Consider the following 6,196-nt stretch of genomic DNA (forward strand, 5'->3'; position numbering starts at 1 on the left):
AAATAAGTAAATAGATAAATATAATAAAAATTTTAAATGTGATGCTTTTATAGTTGTTCTATCAAAATCTTGCTAAGGATTCAAATACTAGATAAGACATTTAAGAGGCAATATAACAGTAGGTGGGAAAGCTTTGAGGTTTCAAGAGCTGCCAGCTGTGCCTCCCTTTACGGGAACCTGCAATAGTGCAGCCTCCACCCGCTGTGATAACAGAGAAGACAAGAGTCTGAGAGTCCATATAAATGGAGGTGGAAGCCATGTACAGAATCTCCAAGCCTGGTCATTTGAGTTGGATCCCTCAGTTTCAGGTTTCCCCCCAGAACTTGAAAGTTGTTTAGATCAGCAAGCTTGAAGAGCTATTACAAGATACATGCTAGGAAATAAAATTGCCAGGCAGATTGACCGGCTCAGAATACATTATTTGAGAGAACTAGCCAGTTTCCAAAGTGAACACTGGAAATGGAATTGGGAAGCCCCAAGGCTCTTACACTTGACCTGGAATCATATCTAAGTCTCTGGCAGCTCACATCTCCCAGGAAGGAGAAGAGAAGGGAAAAAATGGGTGGACAGGGAAATAATTTTCCCTAGTGCTTATTCCAGAAAGTCTGAGTTTAACCTAGAAAAGCATAAATTGGCAAGTTTGCAGCATGAAGAGACATGGGGGACTTGAGAGCAGAATTAATTTCAGATAGTGAAGAATAAAGCTCATTTCTAACATCATCGAGTTGTGGGGATGAAAATTCCACATAAAGCAGATATGACTAAAGTTAGATGCAAAACAAGGAGATTGAAAAGTAAATGAGGATATGGAAACTGATGACAGTAGTGATTAAATGTATTCTGAAAAATTCTTTTAAATCTTCACAAAATGTTTGTATATCTTTAATAAATCCCCAAACACAAACAGGACAGATGTATGTAAAACAAATGATCGCTTGTGATAATTTACAAAGTGTAAAACATCAAGATGGTTCTTTTTTTAATTTTAAAGTGAATATTTGACATTATCATACAATATTTTTTATGGTGTTTAGATCCCTTCCCCATTGCCATCTCACCTTATTGCCCCTTGCTCAATTAAATGTACTCTATTATATATTATATATTAAATGTACATATATATGCCTATAGAGTCCAATTTATGTCCTCAAATGTCCTTCAGTGTGGATCCATACATAGAAACCTGGTTAACCTACCAAGAGTCTCATCCTTGAAAGAGACTGTCTCTCCCCCTCCCAGCAGTCATTGGTTGTCAAGATTTCCTTAGGTTGGGGTTGGGATTTCTTACCTAGTTCCCTGCATCTATGCTAGGATTTTTTCTGTTGTGTGTTCTGTCACCATTACTGAATTCATATGAGTAGCTGATCCAGCTGTCTGAAAAATTTTATTTCTTTATAGTCATCCACATCCTCTGGTTCCTCCTCTGCAATGATTCCTGAGCCTTGGAAAGCAGAAGTTTGATACAGCATCCTATTCAGGGGCAAGCACTCTTCAGACTCTTGTTCTCTGCACATTGGTACATTCTGTGTTAATCATCATCTGCTGCATAAGGAAACTTCCCTGGTGAGAGTTGAGAGATGAATCAATCCATAGATATAACAATAAATCATTAGAATTCTGTTGAATACAGTATTTAGTAGAAACTAGTATTAGGTGCTCCCCTATGTCTTGTGACCCATCTAGTCTCTGGTTCCTAAGCCTGATACCAATGTCAGCTATGGGCTCCATTTTATGCAGAGAGTGGGTGGTTACTCCCATAATATTTGTGCCACTATTGCACTGGTGGGCATATCTTGCCAGACCAGTTGTTGTTATAGCTCACAGGATTCATACTGGGTAAAGTTAATGATTATTTTCTCACTATAGTAGCATGTATACCACCTTCCAGCATTATGAATGCTAACCATTAGATATTAGGCTTTGAAGTCAGTCCTAGCTTGATTTCTTCTTGCTTGTTCTAAAGCTCATGTATGTAGTGTCTTCAGTAATAGGGTCCTGCCATCAAGTTCTAGTGGGTAACCAAGTGCAGAAGCAATGACCAGTATTGTTTGAAAGTATATGGGACCCTTGGTCAACAGTTTCTGGAGAAGAAGTCCGTTTCTGGCATTGAACTGTTTCTATCATTAGTCTATGATGTCTAGAAGGGGCAATGTCCCCTTGTTATAGGGTAACTCTTTTAAATCACCCCACAGTGGCTGAGGCAGATGTGAGTCCTCAAAGATATTTTTTGAGGCTATTGTGAATGGGAGGGTTTCAATGAACTCTTTTTCTGATTGCTTGTTATTGTTATGTAGAAAGGCTACTGATTTTTGTAAACTGATTTTATAACCTGTCACTTTGGTGAGAGTTTTGATCATTTCTAGAAGCTTTCTGGTGGAATTTTGGGGATCTCTTATGTATAACATCATATTATCTGCAAATGGGGGATATTTTGACCTCTTCTTTCCCAATTAGTACTCCTTTAATTTCCTTCTCTTCTCTTATTGCTCTAGCAAAAGTTTCAATCACTATATTGAAAAGGAGTGGAGATAGTGGACGTCCCTGTCTGGTTCCTGATTTTAATGGGAATGCTTCCAGTTCTCCATTTAGGATGATGTTGGCTGTGGATCTGTTGTATATAGCTTTAATTATTTTGAGGTATGTTCCCTCTAGTCCAATTTCCTCTAGGACTCTTATTATAAATACTTGTTGGATTTTCTGCATTTATTGAGATGATCATGTGATTTTTGTCTTTAATCCATTTATATGATTTATTACATTTGTTGACCACTGAGCCATCCCTGCATCTCTGGAATAAAGTGGACTTGTTCATGGTGAATGATCTTTTTGATGTGTGTCTGTATGTAGTTTGTGAGTATTTTGTTGAGAAATTTTATGTCTATGTTCATTAGGGATATAGGCCTATACATTTCTTTTTGTGCTGTATCTTTACCTGGTTTTGCTATTAGAGTAATAGCATCATAGGAGGAGTTGGGAGTTCTCCCTTCATTTCTATCTTTTTGAATAATTTAAGTAGTATTGGTTATAGATCTTTGAAGGTCTGGTAAAATTCTGCTCTGAATCCATCTGGCTCTGAACTTTTTTTTTTTGTTGTTGTTGTAGGGAGGCTTTGCATTACTATTTCAATTTCCTTATTTGTTATGGATCTATTTAAACTCTTCTTGTTTTAACTTTGGTGGATCCATTGCATGTAGAAATTTGTCCTTTTCTTTTAGATTTGCTAATTTAATTGAGTATAGGTTTCTAAAAGTACTTTGTTATAAATTTAAGTTTCCATATTTTATACATAGTAAGAAAATTAAATTTGTCTAGGGATGTAACAGCCTTGGAGTTTTCTCTAAGATCTATGACCTCTCCAGTTATGCATATTTGACTTGTTTTACAGTACCTACAACACATGAGTTTCCTTCCATTGAGTGGGCTTTAAAACCAGTTAGGTAGCTGTTGATTACCCCCAAGATTAAAGTGCCACTACTCACCAATATCTATGCTGTGCAGATCGTTGATGTGGTTTTTAGACTTTGAAACTGGGGTTGGACCATCAATTGATGTTTTCCCTTAGCACCTTACATAATGCTCTCCAAAACTATGAGAGCTAGCCTTTAGGGGAGGCGGCTTCCAGGTCACTTCTAGCTCTGTAGTTCCAAATCCTGTGTACAAAGTATGTTCTGTCTTCAGCAATAGAGTCTTACCATCAAGTTCTGGAAGGCAATCAAGGACTATGGCAATAGCCTGTGTAATTTTAGGAGTCTCTTAGACTACCCTGGCCAACAACTCAAAGGAAGTTTTCTCCTGTCTGGCACTGTTTCTTGTTATATACTCTTCAGCTATACTCACAAACTCATATAGAGATACTTTTGTGTGTAATTGTTAGTAGGATTTTGGGCTAATACAATTACCTTTGGTTTTTTATACTAGCTAGGCACTATTTATCTCTCCTCTTTCTCTCCTTGTCTTAAGTATCCCAGTCACTACTCATCAAAAAAGCTTCTGTCTCAAAAGACAGAGATAATTACAGAGTTCCACAACTGGTCACACACAGAGATTGTCTGTAACTTGCCCAAGTCTAAGTGGCACATCTAGGACACAACCTCTACACCTAAGGCTCACAGAACACAGAACAGGAATGAGGAGAACCCTAATGCATCTTTCAACTCTCGTAAATGAAGCTCCCTCATGCAACAGGGGGCAACGAATGCAAAAGGTCACAAATGTTCAAAACACAGAGAATAAGAGTCTGCAGAGTGTGGGTACTTGGACAGGAGTCCTATATTAAACTCCACCCACCGAGGGCTCAGGGATCATTGCAGAAGAAGGAACAGAGAGATTGTAAAACCAGGGAGGAGATGCATGACCATATGGAAATAGACCTACAGGCATCTGGGAACCTTCTCACACAAATCTGCAGCAATGGTGTCAGCATACACAAGACCGATGCAAACTTAAGCAGACAAAAACCCAACACAGAACTGTGGAAATGAACAACAGGCCCCAATCTTAGTTGAAGAATTATTGGAAGCTGATTACTGCTGGGTGAAGAACTGATCTTCTTAAAGGGAGGACTCTAAATAGGTTAACTGGATCCTAGTGGATGAACTTGAACTTAGAGACATCTGGGGACACTAACTTTACATGATAGGCCTTAACACAAATGACAGACTGTATGAACTCCAGTGGGAGGGAGGGGCTCAGAAAAGGTAACAAAAGGGAAGGGGGCATAAAGATGATATTCTGTATTAAATACACAAAAATTCAATAAACATTTTTTTTAAAAAGTATTTTGTTATAATGGTCTGTATCTTTTTGACATCCATTGTGATATTCTCCTTTTGTCTCTAATTTGTTGATCTGGATTTGCTCTTTATTTCTTTTGGTTAGCTGGGCTAAGGGTCTGTTTATTTTATTATCTTTTCAAAGAACCAGCTCGTGGATTCATTGGTTCTTTGTATTGTTTTTGTTTGTTTGTTTTGTTTCTATTTCATTGATTTCTGCTCTAGTTTTTATTATTTATTCTTGTCTGTTAGGTTTGGTTTATTCTTGCTTTACCAAATTCTTGAGTTGTACCATTAAGCCATTTATTTATGCTCTTTCTGATTTTTTTTTTACTGCAGGTGCTTAGAGCTATAAATGTCCCTCTTAGGACTGATTTTAAAGTCTCCCAGCAGTTCGTGGTTTCCCCAAATGTGGAAAACCCGACTGTATACTTTGTGGTAGTGGCGGTCTGCATTTGTGCTCTCCCTTAAAATAAAAATCTCTGTTGTTCTAAAAAGAAATCTTTTTCTGTAGGACACAAAATAATTACTTGTTATTTAAAATCAGACATATTTGTTGACTTCTATAATTTTTTGTAGAACCTTATAAAATTATATTAATAGATCTTTCTTGCTTTATGCTTGCATTTATAGAATTTTTTTTCATAGCTTATTTTAATGTAGCTCTGAGTATGATCTACCCTTGTTTAACATGGGTTTTTTTTTAACCACTACTTTAAAAATTTTTTATTATTTTATATGTATGAGTGTATTGCCTGCATGTATGTAATTGCATCCATGTCATGCAATGCCCACGAGGTCAGAAGAGGGCATTAGATTCTCTGGAACTGGAATTACAGATGGTTGTTAACCATCATGTGGGTGCTGGGAATTGAACTCGGGTCTCAACCACTGAGCCATCTCTTCAGTTCTTATACTGTATTGTTTTATGTTTTTGATTTAAAGTGTTTAGTTCTCTGTGTGTGGTGTGTGTGTGTGTGTGTGTGTGTGTGTGTGTGTGTGTGTGTGTGTGTGTAGACTATGTTGATCACAGTATTTCTGTCAGGATTGAGCTAGTTTCATCAAATGTGATTTCACCTGTCCTCATTTCTTATCCATTAGAAAAGACATATATTTATGAGATAAAAATATTTAATTCTGAAAACAACTTCTTCACACTTCACACACATGTAGAAGAGGACATGGAGAGATATACAATAGTCACATGCCCCTGTTATGTTGAGGTGGTATGACTGGAAAATAAGTTCAAAATTCTTTTTATCCTTCTATCCCACTTTCTTTCTATTAATGAATATATACCTTAGGGCAAATTTTTCTACTGCCAGTAGAAAAAATGAACATTCTGGAGACTCCATAACTTTCAGTCTTTATGTATGATCAGCTTGCTATAATTTGACTTACAGAATGCCTTCAATAATGTATTA

General features: G+C 36.9%; 1 pseudogene; it reads left to right on the forward strand.

Annotated features, from left to right (window-relative positions):
* The first annotated feature begins 5,098 nt into the window (after window positions 1-5,098).
* Window positions 5,099-5,242, forward strand: LOC115071835 (annotated as a pseudogene).
* Window positions 5,243-6,196: the final 954 nt, after the last annotated feature.

This window comes from Nannospalax galili, unplaced genomic scaffold (genome assembly GCF_000622305.1).
Source record: "Nannospalax galili isolate Female #2095 unplaced genomic scaffold, S.galili_v1.0 scaffold1181, whole genome shotgun sequence".
Taxonomy (NCBI): Eukaryota; Metazoa; Chordata; class Mammalia; order Rodentia; family Spalacidae; genus Nannospalax; species Nannospalax galili.